Below are 23,289 nucleotides of genomic sequence, written 5' to 3' on the forward strand. Positions count from 1 at the left end.
TTGTTTTTTTCTTTCCTGAAAATAAATCGAAACAAAAGTTTCTTTGTAACAACTTTAATAATAAATATTTAACACTGCAACAGCTCTTGTTGTTTTTCATTTGCGTCTAATAAACTGCAAGTCATTACCGCAACAAGATTAAAAGAACTAAATCGGGAAATCTCGCTGGCTGGCTTTTTTAAATAATATTTATTATTACTTTGTGCTAAATGGGATCCTCTTATAACATATTTAAAAGGTAATTAAAGTTAAATACTTCAGCTACTGTGAAGAAAAAATTAAAAACAAAATTATGGAACTTTGCTAAATATCTCATTTGTATTTAATTAGGTAATCAAAATTATTTTTTTCTATAATTGCTTCAAAAAAATGAATATTCACGCACAGTTATCTACTCATATGAGTGAAGTGGGTCATTTTCTTACATATAATTTTTTTGAGGTTTGTACTATTGGGGACACGGAAAACTGGGCAGATGTGTCATTCAGTTGTCAAAATTTCTAAACCATACCTTAGCTACTCATAACCAAGCTTAAGTTAATTTGACAGTTTTTTTGAAAATATCAATCATAATGACGGTAAAGGTGCATTTAAATTGACACTTTTTGAAATGACAATAACAGACTGCCCAGGATTCCATGTCCCTTATTGTACAATATTTTCTGAAACGAACATTAGCATTTTAAAATTATTTCCAATAGTTTCTTTCCAATTTAGTGAATAGATGGCGCTTGCCCAAGTGTCAATCTAATTAATAGCGATTTATTTTCATTCTTTCGAAATTTTTAACATCCAAATTGGAGAAATGACGTTTTGTAAAGCAGATTTTATTATTATCAAGTCAAATTATTTTCAGAATGCTCAAAAAGGCTAATGTTTTAACTGTTGCGTTTGCGAAATGTCATTTTGAAGTTAGTGAGTTCAAAAATAACTATTTCATTAGGTCTAATAAAAATTTTATTTGTAAGTTAGTGTATTATTCGGAATTCCCTTTTTTAATAATAATCAGTATCATAAAATCTGTTCAACACATGAAGAACAATGGTTGGTTATCGGATTTTTTGTCTTCATAAAATGTCAATATTAATATACATACTGTTCTTAAATTATAAAAATGAAATCATAAATTTCCCAACATAATCATATTTTGATTTATGAAAAAAAAAAACCTATGAAAATCCTTCCCCATCAAATTAGTTGCAAACTTGATTTTTTTTCGAGATATAATTTTTTTACTGAACTCAAATCGACAAACAGAAAACCGAAAATAAATAGACTTAATTTTTTTAACTCAATTCTCCACCTAGAATTTGTTTCTTTTCAAAATTGTCAAAGACCTTTAATAAACTGCACCTGTCAGTCATCGCCCCAAGACAACTCCAGGAATGAAATCAGGAGATCTTGCTGGCCATCCGTGACCCTTCAGCAATTTGTCATTGTTTAAACCACAGACAATTAAACTATAGTAAGACTGTCAAGTGGGATTACATTTTCGTGGACGCGCTCAAGTGGCCCTGCCCGAGCGTTAGTTCAAACTAATGTATAACAAGTTGACTAGTTTCTGTATACCTAGTTGCCTATTTTTTTTTTTCAATTTGATTTAAATTGATACTTATTAAAAAAAAATAAAAACGACTAATTAAGCATTAAACATTTTAATACAAATTCTAACATATACAACAAATTAGTAGTTTATTAAACGAGTTTGTGTGTAAATTGGGATTTTTTGGGCATGAGTGGGCTAGTTTAAAAGGCGAGTGAAACTGAATTGAAGGGTAGAATTAGTTCAATATGTAATTTGATTTTGCGTTAACTTTTAAAATTTCTGGAGATAATTTTAGAATCATGCAAAAGATTTTTTAATTTTAAAATTGTTTTTCGCTGATATCGGTCCATATAATAAATGTTTCTACCTTTTGAAGTAAGACTACTAACTTTCTTGCATTCAAGTACTTGCAACACACTGGAAGATTTTGTTGGGTGTCTATTTTGGGCCTTGGGCATAACAAGAAGGATTAGATTCTCTACAGTGGGATTTTCAGTAATCGTAGATTTTTCAATTTGTTCAGCTGATCTAACATTGTTTATGGAAGTTTGTTTGTCTTCATGAAGAAAAATCGACGGCAGAACGTATTTATGGAGTTTTGCTTTTTGAGTAAAGAAATTGTTGCTAAAATGTTTCCCGCAAATAAAAGCATTATCTGTTTTGAAGGGTGATGCAAAATTTACCTAAAACTTCTATCCATCGTTTCCTTTGTTCTTCTAATTTTTGAAATTTAAAATGTTTATTTTTTATCGCCGATCTTGTTTACAAAGCATTTATGTTTAATTTTTCCCATATCCAAATAAATAAAATAAAAATTGCGATCTGAAAAACCATATTTCGTACTTTTTCAAAAAGAAAAAGATAACTTACCAAATAAAAAGATAACGAAAAATTATCTCAAGATACTGGTTTGGAGTAACTTATTTTGTAGAACAATTTATAAAATTTATTGACTAAACCTTGACAGAAATTAGAAAATTCAAAATTACTGATGACATTATTAATTAATATTCAAATCAACCTTCTTTTTAAACGGAACTTCCCGATCGGATTAACGAGTAAATTCGGTAATTTAGTTTGGCCTAACGCTAGAGCAGCGCTAGTGTTGTCAGTGTCTCCCATGTTTTATACGGGTTTTGAAAGTCTTAATTCTGTTGATGGTCTGTGGTTTAAACACTATCAAAAATTGTTTTTTCCTTCTTGTCTATATTTCAAACAATCTTGCTTCAATTAACTTTTTAATTAAGGATGAACTGGAGTAACATTGAAAAATGGCGAAATTTGCTTAAAATTGGTACAATAGTCCTTTCATCCATTCTAAAGTACTGTGCCAATTTTAAAAAAATTTGGTCGAGTTATTACCTTTTAAAGTTTCGGGATATTTTACACGTGTTCTTATGAGAAATGGAGCAATGGTCGCATAAAAATTGATAAAAAACATATTTCAAAAAGGCCAATTTTTCTTAAATTTTTCACACATAAAGTATCGATATCGTAGAATTTTCTAATGAATTTACAAAAAAAGTTGGTCGAGGATTTTCCTTGTAATCGCTAATTACATGTGGAAAAACACGGTTTTTGAGGTTATGTATCTGTTTTAATTTCAATAAAAGTGAACAAAATGCATATAATTGACGTCGGTATGCAACATTACACTCATATCGCACGTTTTACTGCAGTTACGTTAAGAACTTTAACAAAAATCAATGAAAATTGAAATTCAGTGTGCTTTTGTTTACTTTCACGTACAGTCTTAGTCAAAAGATCACATGTAAGTAATTATCTAAATATCAAGAAAATAAACACAAAATTTTCTTGCAACTCATTACAATTCGTTTCCAAAAATTAAAAACTATTTTTTCAAATATTGATTTCTCGTAATAAACGTTTCATAGCATTATAAGAATTCCGCAACTTTTTGCTGAGATTGTTACTCCAGTTCATCCTTAATCACAAACAGCAAAAAAATTAATTGTTTCAAATAAAATTTTCCACGGATGCGTCGATATCTCCTGCAAATAAATCGTAACAAAAGCATCATTATAACATCATTTATTAATATCTGTTGTAATAGCTGTTTTTTATCTCTTCCCTATTTTTATGGTGCCTGATATGGATAATGTGAGCACTTTTTTCCGATCAATTCAAATTTTATTATTGTAATATTCAATTAACATTATTAACAACACTGCAAATTGAATCCGCACCAAACGAATATATTTTATTATGAAATTACCGGTTTGTGCGTTGCATATTTAATTTCTTGCAATCCAATACTGGTTTCACAATTCTCGTAAAACAATAACAATAATTTTTAAATTCGCAAAAATTAAAACAAAATTGGGACAATGGTGATTCGGACGTTCTGTTTATTTTTGACGTTAGCAGTTGAGCCGCGTGTACCTACTCGATCCCAAACAGTGCGTCAAGAATTTCAGTTGCAGTTTAGAATAAGCAAAAATATTTTGCGACAAAAAACTTCAGTTAAAGATTTTTCCTTTTAACAATTTCATTTTGAAATCGGAGAGTTTGCTGGCGGGATTCCCCCAGCTAACATTTGACGTTTTACGCCGATTTAATCTAAAAATTTAGTGTTAGCAAATAATTTCATAACACCGTAAAAGCTTCATTTTCTGCTTTAACTCAACATTTAGGCATTTACCGGAACATCAGCAGCGACATTTAAAAATCATATCTGACGTCCTTGGGAAAAAATTGAACATTTCAATCCCCTCTCGGTACCCTTCCACCCTAAGAAACAATCTCGCAACGTTACATTAAAAATGTCTCTTGTTTGTTTCCCTCCGGTTTCGTTAAATTTTTCCAATTTGGTTAATTCCGCCATAATTAACAATTATTTGCTTTTATTTAGGAGCACTCGCGTTTCACATGTCGACCAATTAATTGCATTTAAAACAAACAACATTTCAATCGTACCAACGTCACCATTCGATACGTAAACAGATCGAATCCGACATGATATTCATAAATTCTTCGTCCCTCTTGCATTTTGCGCCGCCAACTCCGGTGCGTTTCGCCGCCGCCCCCGACTAAATATTCTCACAATTACAATTCCCTCGTCCAGATTAGAGCAAACAAATTACGCATCCATCTCCCGAAAGGCAATAAAGCTGAGTGTATCCATCACAAATTGACATTTTAAGCAGTGGGGCATATTCGGCGGGACAAACTGTAATTTCGCATTGCATGTTAGGTGTAAATTACCTGACGGATTTGTTTGTTGTTAGCGACCAATGACGCAACGTTTTCCCCTTTAATTTTAATCGCCTCACCGAATTATGCAGCAACTCCGTTGAGCTGCAAGTTTGTTCATTGTGCGCTTTTCAACAGCGACAACTTCACAATGAAACTCTTTTTCAAAATGGAAAGCTTTGGCCCAGACTTTAATAATTCGTTTTGTTTGTTTCGAAAACATTGCGGAAAAGTCGTCGTTGTCATCGAGCTGGCGCTTTTTAATTCGGCTTAATCCAGAAACGTGAACCAACAGAGCTTGAGCTTTGCGTTTTGGCAAAACCACAACAACAATTAAATTAGATCTTGATGACATTTCAAAATTTCAAAAAAATCTTGCCGAAGAGAAATCAAGGCAGTTCTTTGATCCATCAGTGTCAATTTACATTTCAAAACAGGGCAAGCGCCACTCGAGGCTTAATTCCTCTTTGTCTTGTAACCAGATTTTCTATTGTTTTGCGTTTTCGAAATTAAAGCTACAGACAATGCAGTCACTGTTCTGTTTTTATGAGAATTATGAAACATGCACCGAAGAATTAAATGTTCAAAACACAAATATGTATTTTGTAACAAAATAAATTCCCCTGATGCAGGTACAGTTTGCTGTGTTGTTAATTACATTAATTTTTTATTAATACAATAAAATTTTAATTGAGCGGAAGTCTCTATACACTATAAAAGCAGGATAAAGATAATAAAAATGACAAGTGAAAAACAGAGGTGTTGGATTCTCTCATGGACTGTGACCTTGGAAATATCCGCGCGAAAGCGGAGCAATAAACCAGTGAAAAATCTGTAAATGACAACTGAAAGACTCACGAAATAGTATCCAATATAATTAAATAGAACAACATACACTATAATTATAAACATTTTAAAAAAAATTTAAGTAAAATTGCGAAAGAAAACTTTCAATTTACATTTCATAACCGGACAAGCTTCACTCGAGGCTTAATTCCTCTTTATTCTGTAATTATATTTTCCATTGTTTTAAGTTTGCCTTTTCAAAATTAAGCCTACATACAATGGCCGCCATTGTACTCCGTCAAACACGCTTTCAGCTGTTTCTCTCGTTGACTTACGCTAAATATCTTCACCTTTTATATTTTCTTTGGCCCATTCACTGCCGGCAGTGGCCCTTTATATCATTTTTTACTGCACCGAGCAACGATCCTAACCATTCATTTCCAAATGACATTTAAATGTATCTGGTTTAAAAAAAAGTAAATTGTTTTTTGCTTTACACATTTTTTAGGTGCTAGTAAAGATCAGTTTGAGGAATCCTGCTAGTTGGCGGAAGTAACAGTAGTAATGAATAAATCCGGCCTAGATGCCGTACCCCCTTAATAATACATATCGCGCGTTCAAATGAAATCCTGGGCTGGGAAGGCGTTGGAAACCGTCAATTGTTGTGCTTTTTTAAAGTGTAGATTAATTGGAGCATGTTGACAGGTAACCTAAAATTTAGAGCCAAAAATTTTTTCTTTTTTTTTCTTTCTTTGCAATGTTTTACATCAAAAATAGAATAACGTAACGATTCCTATTCTCGAAGCAAATATCTAATGGCATCCTTTGCTGAAAACAAACATGTTCAATTATGTCCTGATTAAACATAAACAAATGTCATTCGTGTCACACGGCGGGAAATTCAAACTTTACACTGTTCTAAACGGTTTAATTTTTCCAACGCCTACTCAGTCCAGGATTTCATTTGAACGCCCGGTAGTAATATTCCTAATGATAAACCAATCCGGCCTGAATGCCGTGTCACCGTGGCCGGACAATCACCATAACAATAACGATAATGAGACGCCTATGGAGATTGTCCTTTTGTTAGGACGCGAAACAACTTTTGACGTGCCAAACCAAAAATCTGGAGCTTAAAGCTTTGTAATTCTTCTTTGCGGCCGAGTTTTTCCACTAATTATGGAAATCCGCTTGGAACTTCAACATTTCAAATAATATTCCGCAGATTACAAAAACACCGACCAAATAATCCTGCCGTTATCATTATTCATGTTCAGGAAAGTTTCTTAGCGTTCATAAAAAATTCAAATGTTTTTCACACGTGCCCGCATTTCGCCTCGGTTTAGACAACTGCGAGCGGTAACAGCGAAAGACGAAACATGAAGATTTATGAGACCACACGTTATGGTCCTGATTATTAACTACGAATTTATTTACACAGGGCAATAGAGAATTCTAAACGACAACCGATTGGCAGTTGATGGGAAAAGACATGAAGGAAAGGCGACGTTTCGAGCGTCCCACGAGAATTCCGAGGGGGTCAGATCTGGACGTTTCCGAAATCAAGAGAGATGCGGATTTGTATGCATTTTTTTGGCTAGGATCTCATCGGAATCGGTTTATGACGAGCTGTTTGGTTTGAAGATTTTGCATTCAAATCGTTGGAAAAAAGAAGTGTCAATATTATCGAAGAGTTAGTAACAGTATAAACCTAACCTCATTTTATGATGATGCCTATAAGTTTCAGAAAAAGTTGTTCCAACACATACTAATTGACAGAACAAACACAAAATTTGTTTTTTTTTTAAATTTACAATTCAAAGTTTGAAAGAGTGAAACAAGATGCGGAACAAGCGGAGGGGGCAAATCAAAGAAATAAAAACAAAAATAAAATGAGTGGATAAAAGTGCAAGGAACTGCTACAACCGATGTGATATTGTATCGGATTTCTAAGAAAATTCATTGAAGCATTTGTGTAGATCGAGCTAGTTCCAATAATGCGCGAGATTCAAAAATTTCTGAGCGTCTCCGTTTTAAATCGGCTTGAATTAAAAGTTTTCTACGTAATTGAACTTGACGAAAGGCCTCTAAACGATGGTTTGGGGTCATTTTGGGAAAAGTTGTAGGTGAAGAAATTTCTTCGTTTGTGTTTTTTGCAAGTTTTTCGAAAACCAAGTGTGTTGGCCTAGACTTTTTAGGCAGAGGAGAAATTGTTTAAAATGGGAAAGCAGAAAGTGCAAGATTCATGGATATGCTTGGTTTAATGAAACCGTCTAAAATTTTGATAATTTACAACCAATAGATTTTTTGACAAAAATTTTGAATGAATTTACTCCAATGTGAATCAGTCCAAACGTAAAAGTAGTCTACTGTCTGATAGAACTTGACGAAAGAATCCCATAGAAGTTTTGGGCGAAAAAAAAAAGTTTTTGGAGCTTTTTTGAATTTTTTTCAAAAACTGAACAATCAAGTTTGAATTATTTAGGTTGAGAAGAAGCTATATAAAAAGGGGAATGAAACGGTGCAAGACTTACCGCCATGTGTTTCTTTATAAAGAAGGTATGACCGTTTGAATGAAAAAAAAGGAAGATGTGGATTTTTGCCTAGAATCTCACCCGAATCGGTTTAAAATCAATGACGAATTGTTTGGTATGAGGATCTCGCATTCAAATAATTGGAAAAAAGAAGTGTTAACATTACCGAAGAGTTTGTTACGCTATAAACCTAACCTCACTTCCTCAGTAATAAGCTGACAAGTAATTGTATAACGGTAAAATACGTATCTTTCTTATGTAATTTCCATAAAACATTAGAGGAAGTTGTTCCAACACAAACTAATCGACAGAACAGACACAAAATTGACATTTTGCAAAATGTGAAACAATGACATTTAGGGGAAAATGTTATGTGTTGCCAACTCTAGAAAAATTAAGTCCTAGATGTTTTACAATTTCTAATCCGCCAATGAATTCATTCATTTTTAAAAAAATTCTCCAAGAAACTTTATTTTATGTGGAGATTAGGACTTTTCGAAGACATTCTTCAACGTTTTATTTTTGTAATGTTTTCAAACATTGAAAAAATCAGAACTAACACAACCTCACCGAATCCACTGCAGTTTAATTTTCTATCTAAAAGTAAAAAACAAAGACATCTGTAGTAATTTATTTTATACATTATACAAAGTGATCAAGATGGGCTGTTTGAGTTGGTATAACTGGAGTAACTTCCGTTCGCGGACGGAATTTTCACTCTCATAACCCACCATTTAATTTATTTATTGTTTTCAACTGTCATAAATTCTCATTTTTCACCTTTGTAAACTACCTCTTAACTGCCCTAAAGCAAAATGAGCAGATAACGAACCGTTATCCTAAACCACATACTCAACGTTACTCGTACATTTCTGACAGGTCTTGCAAAATTTGTCAAAACTGTCAAAAGCAAATGCGAAACCATTTTTAAAAGATTTGGAAGCTTCAGGGACGTCGTTTCAAACAATAAAATTTTGTATGCAACTCGTTTCTGGGTAAATTGGGCTTTTCTAATTGCCCTGGAGGCCTTAAAAGTTAAAACCCCCGCTACGCTCGTCTTTTAATCTTGTCCCTCCCGCAATTAGAAAAGCCCAATTTACACAGAAACTCGTTGCATAAATCACTATTAATGTTACCTCAGTTATCTGTCAAATAAACCAACAAAACATATACGGTTGCAGTGTTACAAATAGTCGAATAAAAAATGTTCTTGATTGCATTGCTAACTAAACAGTCCTTCTCGATCACCTTGTACCGGATGACTATAAATGAATGTGTTTTTTTCTTGAATTGGGAACATTTTTCAAAAATTACTTTGGCAAACCTGACATCTTATTTAACATATTGGCGTAAAAAATATCATTTTGACATTTTATGTACCGTGAAATCGAAAAAAATAAATAAACTAGAGTTGACTGTGTCCAAAAATTTCAGTTGGCAATTTATTAAGATTTCAATTATCAGATGTCAGTCTTAAAAGTTAGGTTAGTGATTTTGAGAATGTTGAAATCTTGATTTTCATAAAGGTGTGAATTATGTGTGACCTGTCGGTTGTAAAAGAATTTCCTCACCTAGTGTAATGAAGATTTAAAACTCCCGGGCCTTTATTCAACGGTGAGCGCGCAACTTGTTTATAAATCGAAACTAGCGAATTCCAGATCCAACGATCAATTTTCAAATGACCTTCGCAAAGTCGGGACATCAATTAAATTGCAGTTATTAAAAATTACTTGCATTAATTCGGGAAGTGTGCCAGGCCTGTTTTTGAACACAGGTAGGGAAAAACAAAATAATCAAGGCAAGTAAGTGCCTTGAAAGTCCGAAAACTTTTGTTGAAATTCCTCAAAAACTCGAAGTGTCGAATAGGACTTTTTGAACTCACTAACTTCAAAATGACATTTCGCAAACGCAACAGTTAACCGCGAACGTAGATTTCGCGCACTAGTGCTTCAAAATCATCCAAGAAGCATTGGCCTTTTTGAGTTTGAGAATGATTTGACTTGATAGTAATAAAATCTGGTTTACAAAACGTCATTTCTCCAATTTGTTGAATATTTCGGAAGAATGAAAATAAATCACTATTAATTTGATTGACACTTGGGCAAGCGCCATCTATTCACTAAATTGGGAACTATTGGGTAATAATTTTAAAATGCTAATGTTCGTTTCAAAAAATATTGTACCAACCTCGATGTGAGAAGACGTATTCGGCACATTCGCGCAAATGCGCTCATGTGCGAAAACTGTCTTCTCGCACTAGGTTCGTAAATAACTAATTCGTCGTTCTCAAGTCTGCACTGCACAATGAAAATTTTTTACACTAAAGTAAACATATTGTAATAGTCAATAATTAATAATGACAGTTACTGTTGTAATGACATCTGATGACATTTGAATTAAATTTTTACGTGCTGCCAACTGAAACGTATTAATCACGGCCATCTAGATTTTTTTAATTTTCGATCGTACGGTATTAATACTCGTAAATTGTGCCAAATAGGCGAGTACGCCTATGTTTATGTCAACAATCAAATTAAAAAAGAATTGACAGCAGAACAATAGTATTACCAACCCATGAAAAAAAGGCACATTTATTTATAGTCACCCGGTATTATTATATTATATTTTTAAGCGATTGGCAACATCGATTAAACTGTTATCATTTAAAATTTGTTTAAGACAACGAACGTTTATTTTTTTGCCCCTGCTTATTGATAAATTCCAAATTTTGGAACCAAATAAGTGAAACACCACCTCCAGGCGGAGGAAAAGCGCCCGGGATGAGATGAAATATGTATGTCGGGGGCGGCGCCGTATAACAGATTTGACGGATATTACCGTGCTCTCCTAACACAGGTCATTATTTATGTGTATAATAGTAAAAAACGCAGAAACAATTTTATTATGTTCGCTCCGTGCTCCCGTAATTGAGTGGTAATCCCCGGGATGAGAAATAATAAACCTGGAATAAAAGTGTTTTAGGAAGGACCGCTCCAGGATTCCTGCGAACAGGACCCGATCAAAATAGCGCTTGCCCCTGACGGAATAATAAATGGGAAACGTGTTGTTAATTGATTTTATTCTGATGTCGTCTGACATGTTTACGTCGCGCACAAAATAGAATTGTTATCACCGACAGGCGACACTAAATATTAGAGATGAGACCTGTTGCTGACACTTCGAATCGAAGTGTCCGACATTATTTAAACAAACAAGTCGGACCAGACGCGTGAAAACATTCGTAATAGGGGACGGCGGAGGCGGCGAACGAATATTCACATCGGCGGAGGCGGCGAACGCATATTCACGTCGGCGGCGGCGAAAACGGTTTCCCGAATTTTCCCGTCGATCTGTTGTTGCATTGCGCTTCGTTTTTAATTTGTCCCGACCGTAAATTGTCATGATTTACGGCGAAAAGTGACACGGACCGGTCGTAAATCGTGGAGGTGGGGGCGGCGATTCGTCCTCGGGCAAAAAAATTCTCCTTATATTGTTATGCTTTTATGTTGCATTAAAAGAAAATAAAAACGCACATTCTAGCTGCATTATTGTAAAAATTTTATTTTGTGTTCTATAATAGAGGAATAATCGTTAACGCGGCCGCGGGGCGCTCGTAAACTATCGCAGGACCGGACTGGGCCGCCCTTCGTGTTAATTTTTGCGCCGGCACGTCCCGACAAATTCCCACCCCCAAAACAACCCCCACCCACTCCAACTCTGTTGCAATTTTAAACTTCCCTTTTAATAATTGATCGGGCGTCCGATGATCGTCTCGTGTTCGAAGGAGTCGAAATAATTTTGTTGATTCCGAGTTTCCCTTCTGCGAACTCGCTTAGGGCAACAAAAGGGCAAATCTTCGATGCAAATGAGTCGACAAACGAATTACAACTAACACAATTAAAAGCCAGTTTGTTTCGTTTAGCCTCCCAATTTAGTCCAGTCAATCTACGGCATCCCAGTAATCACTTGCATTCACTCTAAAAGTACAAAAAAAAAAAATACAGATCGCTTCGTTAAGCCCTATTCTAGATCCGCACCGAAGGAAATACTCGTGCGACTGTTCAGACTATTTGTATAAATTAATTAATCGATAGGTGAAACCAAGCCTCATCACTACAAAACGCCTCGGCTGGACTACCTAATTGGCCAACGTACAAATTTATCTTGACTTTTTTCCACGACGCGTTTATCGATAACAACCGTAACAGTTTTCGCCGTAATCTCCACGGGAAATCTCGCACTCGGTGGCGGAGGTAAATAGGAGGCGGCTTTATCCGGGGATTAAGCGTCAGTCACGTCGATCGTTGACGTTAAACGGCGATTTGTTATTAAACCGTCGTTTTTATTCGACGATCGAGTTTAACGAACGACGTCATAAATACGTTAATTGCCAATTAGGGGTTAATATGTGGCTGGAGAAGACGCGTCCCACGACGCCCGACTGTTATTTACATCAAAGGACATCGGCAGGAGGAGACGTGACAGTGACGTGGACAGGAGGAATGAGACGGGAGAGAGTAGCACATCAAAAGCGTAATTTCACGGGGTGCTGCCGCACGTACGTAAATAAATGCGCTTTTTACCGGATAAATGGAAAAATGGTGATTGCACCCTCAACGTAATTGGGGCGAGGGTTTCGTCGAAAAAATTTTGTTTTGATTTGCAAATTGAAGGCATTAAAAAGAAATGCATGTTTCAGTAGAAAGAAGTGGTCCACGCCTATCTTCAAATAATTTCAACCTAGAGATGCTTGCACTTCCATTTTTTTTTCAAATTACGTTCACATTAATTCCTATAGATGTTTTAAATCCAAAAAGAAAAAAATCTGTTGGGCCGTTTTTGAAAGATTAAAGGTCTTTGATTTTTAACAATGTAATAACAAATCTCTTGATGGTAAATACTGATTCGTAAGATTTATGGTCCTGTTTTTCAGTCGTTCATTCCCTCTAGTAGTTTATAAACAATTATTGTTACAATACTGGTAGCAATGGCTGTTACTTTCTGATTAACGTTAATCATCTGCACTGCTAAAATATGTACCTACATAAAACACTGATCCTTTCAAACTATGCATTAAATTTAATTAATCAATCAGATACGTAGTAAATACGAAGTCTGTTGTACTCGCAAACTGCTCGCAGTAGCCTTGAAGAGTAGTTGGAATGGTCCTCTACTCACTTTGTATTTTTTCCACACAGAATTAAAGTCAAAATGCACAGATTCCATTGCATGTTCACTGAAAAACATCAAACCTTGCTGCGTTTTGTTGCAAAACTCCACAATATAAAAAAAAACACAGCATGAAGTTTGGAAGTTACACTAATTTTCAAAGATAGATAACTCTCTTTGAATGAATCTATGTATATAATATCCGAAATTGAGATCCAGGTCTTGACCAAAGCATGATTGAACAACTGCTCTGAAATCTTGGAAATCTTTGACAAACTTTAAACATCCCAGACTGGAATTTCTACGTAAAACATCAACAAGAGTTTTACTAGCGTTCCCTTTGAAACCTGTACCACCATGGGTTACTTCGCGCTGAACATTACAAGATTTTGCCCCTGTTAGTGCTTCTTTTTCAAAATTAGCCATAATATGTATGAAGAGTGTACCTATTTACAACACCTAACATTAAATGCAGTTCAGGTGGAGTAATTATCCAGAAAAGGCTTACGAACAGTGCTTCTAGCAAACGGTGGATGGATACAATTTTTAAAGCACTTGGACTAGCTTTTTACGGCCTCTGCTTGCAACCATTTTGTAAAATTTTCCTCACAATTACTAATGGTTCTCAAAGCACCCCATTTGTCAAGTTTATCCTTCATTGCATAACACCATGTGCAAGGAAAAAGGCTGCTGTGCCACATGATACCTGTTAAAATATTTACAATTTTAAAATGGGTTGTGATTGTTCCATGAAAATCGTTAACGTTTATTACCGTGGTGCGTGGTCTTTTGGCATTTTATGTAATAGAAATCAAACATAGAATCAATCACAATTAATATTTTGGACTTAAAAGTAAATTGACAGAACTGGTACTTCTAAAAAAATAATTTGACAGGACCTTAAATTCAAAGCTTACTAAATATACATAACTTGAAATATAAATTTGCAATAATAATTCATTTTACAAAAACGGCTCTACCGATTTTTTTCTTTTTGAGTCTAAAATATTTGTGGGAATTCAAGTGAATATATTTTGCAGAAAAACCGGAAGTGCAGGCATCTCTAGGTTGAAATTATTTGAAGATAGGCGTGGGTCTGTATCTTAATAGTATATTATTATACGAGTTTAATAAGACGCTTTATTATCAGGTGAGTGTGTTTAAAGCACGACGAGCGTAGCGAGAAGTACTTTAGTGAAACGAATGTGATAACAAAGAGTGTAATATACTATTTTATTTACTTTACTTTACTAATTCCTGAAATTTCAGCTGTTCAAGTTTTCATATTAAACTAGGGACTTTCGCGTGGGTTGGTAACAGATATTTTTCACAAAAATGTAAGGTTATATTTACTAAATTTACTTCATAGCTTCACTCGTTACCTTGGCGCCTGACGTCAAACGGCTGATGTTGCCAATATAACAAAAACTAAAAGTTACCAAAAACAGTTTAATAATATAATTCATTATTAAACTGTTTTCGATATAATAATGAGCCCATTTGTAACGCAAAGTAGATAAAAATATTTGAGGCAATAGAGATGATGATAGAAAAGATGCAAAGGGAATCCCTTCACGAAAGCTCTAACGAGGCAAAAGCTTTGAGTTATTTACGTAATCAGTGGACGAAAGCACACTGAGATCTATGTTATGAATTGTTAAAGACAAGGAGATGTCATCCGATCCAGTTTTAAATAGAAAGGTGATATCTAGAAAAGGAAACACGTGATAATGATGGTATTAGACAGCGCTGCATTATTATTGTTATTATTATTATACTTCTATTCCGGAAAAGGAATCCAGTTACGGTATAAAAGGCGAGGAAAAAGAAAATGTCGTACAAATATCACTGAAAATGTCGAATCCGATCTGATTGATGTTGCATTGTAATTTTTTTACATTTTGTGTCGTGTGGGAAAAGACTTCTGAATGTCAGCATGCGTATGTGGAGTGGACAGACAAAAAGAAAATAAGGAAAAAATTAAAATTAATGGGTAAAAATGCAAGGAACTGTTAGAGGTGTTGGATTCTCTCATGGGCTGTGACCTTGGTAATGTCTGCGTGAGGGCGGAGCAATAGACCAGTGAAAAATCTGCAAATGAAAACTGAAAACGTCGACTACTTTCCAATAGACGAGAGAGAGAGACGAAACTAATGTAACGAATAACGATGTTTTCCGGTTGGTTTGTAGCGCCTACTTGAGACCGATACAGATATCGAGTGTTCAAATGAAATCCTGGGCTGAGTAGGCGTTGGAAAAAGTAAACCGTTTAGAACAGTGTAAAGTTTGAATTTCCCGCCGTTTGACACAAATGACATTTGTTTATTGTTAATTGGGACAGAATTGAACATGTTTGTTTTCAACAAAGGGTGCCCTTAGATATTTGCTTCGAGAATAAGAATCTATTTTTCTATTCTATTTTTAATTTAAAGCATTGCAAAGAAAGAAAAAAAGAAATATTTCTTCGGCTCTAAATTTTAGGTTAGCTGTCAACATGCTCCAATTAATCCACGCTGTAAAAAAGCACAACAATTGACGGTTTCCAACGCCTTCCCAGTCCAGGATTTCATTTGAACGCGCGATATGACTCATAGCCCATGAGAAAATCCAACACCTCTACAATCTATGCCATGTTGTATAATTAAACTTGACGGAAGCATTCGACGAGGAAGAATTGTTGGTTTGGGATAATTTTGGAAAAAGCTGTTTGTGAAGAAATTTCTTCCTTTGTGTTTTGTGCAAGTTTTTCGAAAACCAAGTCTGCCGGTCTAGATTTTGTAGGTGGAGGAGAAGTTGTTTAAAAAGAGAACGCCGAAGGTGCGAGATTCATGGACATGGTTGGTTTAATAAAACCGTCTGAAATTTTGAAAAATCACGATATTTTTTGACAACATTTTTGACTGGAATCTCGTCCGAGCCGGCTTAAAACTAACATTTTTGGACAAGGTGAATTCGGCGGAAGTAAGAGTTTTCACTTTTAACTTCCAATTGGTTGGCTTGGAGGAGAAATTGGGGTGGTTCAAGATGATCAGATTTGAGAGTCGATAGCTCGGCTAATTATAAGTTACAACCGATTTTCAAGTTAGTTGCACCAAATTTGTCGAGAAGATGAGACCAATCCAATAAACTCAAAATCATCTCCGTGGCTCCAATAATAACCGAGACGATCTGTAAAATGAAACTGACTTGGACAAATTTCAAAATTCAAAATTTTCAAATCATCTACAGTGTGAATCAGTCCAAACGAAAAGTGATCAGCGTGATGTTGCCCGTTCAAATAAATTCCTAGGCTGGGAAGGCGTTGGAAACCGTCAATTGTTGTGCCTTCTTAAAAGCGTAGATTAGCATGATGGAACATGTTGACAGCTAACCTAAAATTTAGAGCCAAACAATCTTCCTTTATTTTCTTTCTTTGCAATGTATTAATTACGAGGGTCATCCAGAAAGTAAGGTTACAACATTTATGTAGGATCGAGAAATGCTTGTATTCAATTGAAATTCACAGAATACTGCACAAATATATTAAACTATTTTTCAACGTAATCGCCGTCGAGATCGAGACATTTCTGCAGTCGGGGCACCAGCTTTTGTATGCCAGTGTCATAGACCTCCACCGCCAGCTCTTTCAGCCACTTCCTTGACCTCCTGATTGTTGGAAAAACGTTTCCCACCCATAAACTCCTTTAGTTTAGTGAAAAAGTGATAGTCCGAAGGCGCCAAGTCGTGTGAATACGGGGGTGGGTGACAATATCCCATCCAAACGATGTCAGCAGCTCCTGTGAAACTGGCGCGGTATGGGGCCTGGCGTTGTCATGCAGGAGGCTGACTCCCCGGGTCAGCATTCCCCTTCTGCGGTTCTGAATGGCTCTTCTGAGTTTTTTTTAGGGTATTGCAGTAAGCCTCTGCATTTTTAGGCATAAAATCCACCAAAAAGAACCCCTTACGGTCCCAAAAACAGATGACATGACTTTTCCGGCTGAATGGCTCGTCTTGAACATTCTGGTGGCTGGGCAAAATGAATGACGCCACTAAAGGATTGTCTTTTGGATTCTGGGGTGTAGTGACACACCGACGTCTCATTCCCCCGTCACGTTAGAATCCAGAAAAACTTCTCCTTCCTGTGCAAAACGGAGGTGGCGGGAGCGCGCGACGACCTCTCCATCCGAAAAATTTATTGTGACTGAACAAAATGGCCGACAAACACGCAGGACCAAACAAACTGACCACTAAGATCCCCCCTACATGCCAGGTGTGCCAACTTCGAAACAAAAAATTTCCCCCGGCCTCAGGAGCCCTTGTAACCTTACTTTCTGGATGACCCTCGTACATAGAATAACTTAACGATTCCTATTCGCGAAGCAAATATCGAAAGGCACCCTTTGCTGAAAACAAACATGTTCAATTATGTCCCGATTAAACATAAACAAATGTCATTCGTGTCAAACGGCGGGAAATTCAACTTTACACTGTTCTAAACAATCTAATTTTTCCAACGCCTACACAGCCCATGATTTTATTTGAACGTGCGATAGAACTTGACGAAAGGATGCAGACGCCACAGAAGCAAAAATCATTGCTCTATGGTCAGTTTGAAAGAAGTTGTGCGCGAAAAAATCAGTTTTTGAGATTTTTTCGAAAACTAAACCATCAAGTTTGGATTGAGAGGAAGTTATGTAAACAAAGGAATACAACAGTGCAAGATTTATCGTCACATCTTTCTTAATAAGGGAGATACAGCCGTTTGAAATGTTGAAAAACGAGAAAAGAAAAACCAAAGGAAAAATGTGGCTTTGGGTGAAATTTTTTTGACTGGAATCTTATCCGAATCGGTTTAAAACCGAAGACGTGTTGTGTAGTTTGAGGATCTTGCCTTCAAATTACTGGAAAAAAGAAGTGCCAACATTACCGAAGAGTTGGTAACACAATAAACCTAACCTCGTTTACTCAGTAATAACCTGACGTGTAATTGCGTAACGGTAAAATACGTACCTTTTTAATCTCCATCAGACATTAAAGGAAGTTGTTCCAACACAAACTAATCAACAGAACAGACACACGATTTTGCAAAACGTTAAACAATGACACTTAGGGGAAAATGTCATGTGTTACCAACTCTAGAAATACTTGAATTCTAGATTTCTTACAACTTCCAATTTGCCAATTAACTTATTTATTTGAGTCTTCACGTTTACAAAAATTCCCCGAGAAACTTTTTCATGACTTTTTGCAGACATTCCTTAACATTTTTCAAACATTGAAGAAACTGGAGCTATCGAAATCTGACCTGACTCGACCTCACCTAACCCACTGGAGTTTAATTTTTTTGTTAAAACTAAAAAAGTTAGACATCTGTAGTAATTTGCATTAATAGAGATATCGCCATATTTTTAAGCTATTGACAAGATCGAGTTAACTAACTGTTGACATTTAAAAATTGTCTAAATTAATGACGATTTATTTGGTTGCGAACAAATTATTAATAAACTGCAAATATTTGCCACAAATAAGTGAAACATCAAAGTGAAAAGTCTGTCCATTAATCGCTATTACATATTCAATTTTTTTTTTTTTTTGAAAACTATTGGCAACATTGTTTGGATTGTTATTGTTGCACTTGTTTGTTGACTTTTTAAAAACTGCAACAGTGAAAGTTTACTTATCGATCCCGAAATTACCAATACAATGCAAATTGTTTAATCAAACCAGTGAAAGATTAAAAAATAACGCATTGTAAACGATTCAAGAAAAAATCCTGAGTTAATTTGGTAAGTAAGGTTATGTTTACTCTTTGTTTGTTTGTTCTTGAATGGCACACCGGCTCACCGGCACCCGGCACCCTCGACTGTTTCAGTTGTTTCGTTGTTTGTTGACATTTAAAAAATAATTAATGTTTATTTGTTTACCATCAGTTACAAATAAATTACAAATCTCTGAATCAAACAAGTGAGATTTTTGAAAAACTGTAAACGTAAAACAGTCCAACAAAGGGAAAAATTCGTCATTGTGGTTAGTGAGGTTATGTTCATTCACAATTTGATTTTTTCCAATAATAACGCAAATTGTGACCCACATTTCAAATTAAATTAAAGTGGACGCTAAAACTGTATTCGTCATTTGGTAAGCGAGTTTTATGTTCCCCCATGAATAATTTTTTCCCCAACAAAATTAATCGTTCTCCAAGTTTTTCTTATAGACTCGTGTTTGAGCATAAAATAACATACTCATGCAAATGTTCATAAAGATAAACGTCTAGAATTGGAGAATACGCCAAATGGAAAATTTATTCAATTTGGTGAGTTGTGCAGCTGCAGAGGTAATGTCTCCTCGAATGATTTATATTAAAGAATAATATTGACAAACACACCACGTGTTTATTATGAATTATGGTAATTTCTCCAATAATAAAATATGTTTCGTTTGCAACAGGACGAACAAAGCCACCCCGCTTATCCCGTTATTAACGGACAGGCCATGCAAATCGAGCCCACCGCTGTTAAGATATTAGGTTGCCAAAGGTCAGTTCCAGAGGACCACCGACCGACATAATCCTCTAATTTAGAGTGGAACCTATCGCATTGCCTCCTCTTAATAACGGTAATTGTGGGGCACAAAGCCCCAATTAGCACCGACGAATATTCAGCGCAATCCGGAATCGCCCCCAAACGAGCGCGGACAGTACGACTAGAAGTTCGAAGGTCTCCAAGTGGCGCTAGACGCATTAACAGAAATTAATTTGTTCCGGCATTCACGGTCCGGCCCGGACTAAATTCACCCGGAGCGAAGTTTCGTAACTACTTGCGAATTAAGCGCCGGCTGACGCGCAATGCACTCTCCAGATTAATCGACGGCGAAACAATGAACCGCGAAATATCACAGAAAGGGCGCTAATTGGACCCGCAAAGTCCGCACAAATATTTGGACGCGAATAAACCTGTCAAGCGAGATTTATTTGATGGATATCCAGAGCTCATTTCGCCTTTCATAAAGTCGTAATGACGATAAAAACGAGATTATGTTGTTAGGGACGTGCGATTAGCGGGCGCCGTTTCCGGGCCCGGAACATTCCGGATTGTTGGCGAGTCAAAGTGCATCCAGATTAAATTCCCGTCAAGGATTCGCGCCGACCGCACATCTGCAAAGGAAAAATTTAATAGGGAACAGTGTACGATTTCAGGAATTCGCACCGTTCAACTTTCATATTAGGGGCTCGAGTGGCGGCCTAATGATGATCGTGTATGCGAGAAGACGACACCCTTCACCTGGGGGTGTACGCTGGCGGAATTAATTGGAAACGGTTACACTAACGCGGATTAATTTGAATCTTTCGCTTTCGAGGGGTGGCATCTGGCGGCAGCTAGACGAAGCCGGTATCGTTAAACCCGAGAGGTTTCAGGGATTTCACTAATCGGGAGCTTCTCCGCTGATAATTGGAGATAAATTGGCGGCGGGGGGTTGAAACTGGACTGGCGATCGGGGTTGCAGTTTGTCTTGTACTCGTAACTTTTCACTTTGGACATTTTCATTTGTTGCTTGCTAAAAGTTTGCGTGCATGTTTAAAATAATTCGTTGGACGAGAGTGTTTTAGCATTTTCGATGTTTGTCAAAAGCAGCGGCACGATTTCATGGGTTTAGTTTAAAAATAATTTAATTATCTGGGGAGGTTTTCTTATTATTGTAAAATAAGCAGACGTGGAGAAAATCGTCCAGAATTACTTATTCAAGCCAAAACTAGTTTTTTTTTTTAGTTTCAGGTATAAAAAAATAGAGATTTTTTTTGTCTAAAATAATAACCGAGGAAATCGTTTGTTCAAGCAAAAAGTAGCGTTTTCTTACCTTCAGATATTTTTCTAAAATAATAATCGAGTTTTTCATGTGAAATATTTTTGCTTTTGAATGATTAACTGAGTAGAAACAATCTGGACATTGAAAAATTGTAAAAAAAAATGTTATTTATTGCCCAAGTAAAGAAACTGAAGTGCAGAAATAAGTATCGAAGTGTTGTTTCTAGAGCACAAGTATGTACGAGGTTCATTTGAAAAGTTATCGGCTGATAAAGAAAAATTGTATGAATTTTCTTTTGAAACAAAATACTTTAAGATTTAATGTGATTTCATCACTTTTCTGTATTTTAGTTTTTAAATTAGTTTTAAATCATCTCAAAAATTTTCGTTAACAAATTTTTAATGAAAAAAATAAATATCGACTGACTTAAAACATTCCTTGAAACCGTTTTTCAACACAAACCAATTATGTATTTACATTTATGAAAGGAGAAATAAAGGGCCTTCAAATAAATTTATATTTAGAGCAACCTGTGGAAATTCAATTGTCTTCAACATTTTTCCAGCGTAGAAAATGACACAAGAAACGTCTGGCATTTTAACGAAATAAAATTAGGTTAGAAAATATGTTTAATTTTTGTAGTGCATACTCCCTATTCCCCCTCCGCGGAATATGGCAATATGAAATTGGGAAGAAGCTTACTATGTAACCTGTGTAACTCCGGAGAATAATTGGTTACCTACAAAAATTACTTTAACCTGTTAACAGAATTAGAATGTCGCCTACGCCTACTCTAAATATATATTTATTTGAAGGCCCGATAGATAAAAGAGGGAAGCGTTTTGTTGAAAATTTTAGGTGGGTTCATTTTTAGGGTATTTGAAGAAACAAAAAAAAATCACTCTTGCAATGGTACAGTGTTAAAGCTTCAATTTAGCATAAAAATGGTTATTTATTATATCGAGTATTCATTTAAATTTCTCCTCAAAGCTGGCGTTGAAGAGTCAATTGTGAACGTACTACAGATAACGGATCAGCTGTTTAAATGTAACCTCACTTTTTGCGTTGTTTGTGTTTTTATTCTGCAAACTGAGGAGTGGTGCGTTCACAATCGACTCTTCAGCGCCACTTTGATGAGAAATTTAAATGAACACCCGATAAAGTGGAAAAGTTACAGATTTTAGCAAAAAGGTGTGAGCTTTGTGTCACAAAGCGTCAAAAGTGACATTTTCCCTCTGTATTATACAGTATCTTTTCTACAGCCGTTATAAAATCTTAAAAAAAACTTAATAAAATCGGACAAAAAGCAAAATGAATTTTAGAATATACAACGTGTAACAGAAATAAGTACATTAATTTTAACTGGTACTTAATAGTAATTCCAAAAAAAAAAATTGGAGAGATTTTTCACTAAAATAACCCTACGCCGCTAAATACTGCAATGGCTAATTGAGATCAGCGCTAATATGAAAAAAACATCCATGTTTATCCAGAAAACGTGTTTTAACGCCGAAATCGAAATTCAAATAAATCTACCCGTATAGAAAAAAATCCACTTCGTAAGAATCTGGTTGTTTCACGTTTTTAGGTAGCTTAGTTTTGGAGATATGAACGGTTTTAGGAAAATCTTTCCTATTTTTTTAAGCCACTACGCAACGTTTTTCGCCAAAATGGCAGAGAGAAAAGTTGTTCCTTTTGATGAGTTCTATTACCAGTTAAAATTAATGTACTTATTTCAGAAACAACCTGTATAGTACATTATGGTAGGAGGATTTGACAACTGTGGCGTAGGTAACGAATTACTTCTCCGGGGGAGGATACCATAACCCCAAGGGACAAATAAATGGTAAAGAAATTTTTTTTGTTCGACACTGTCAGAATTTGAGAATTTTCTCCTGTGTGAACGGATTTTGATAAATTCAATTCATTTCGACTCACAATGATAATAATAATAAAACGGTAATAGGAAGTTGTTTGTGTTGTTAACAGGTTGCGTACGGCAGATTTGCCATTATAGAGTGTTAAAAAATCAAGGACGTGGAAGCAACGGCTCGGAAATCGGTACACTCGGCTCAATCGTCAACGTCACCCGATTCGATTGTGTACAAAGCCGAGGGAAATCTTTTTGAAAATTTATTTACACACTTTTGTACGCTTAAAATATCTTTTTTGTTCGACACTGTCAAAATTTGAGAATTTTCTCCTGTGTGAACGGATTTTGATAAATTTGACAACTTGTCAAAACGAAACGTCAAGCTA

This window comes from Tenebrio molitor, chromosome 9 (assembly GCF_963966145.1).
Source record: "Tenebrio molitor chromosome 9, icTenMoli1.1, whole genome shotgun sequence".
In the NCBI taxonomy this organism is placed as follows: Eukaryota; Metazoa; Arthropoda; class Insecta; order Coleoptera; family Tenebrionidae; genus Tenebrio; species Tenebrio molitor.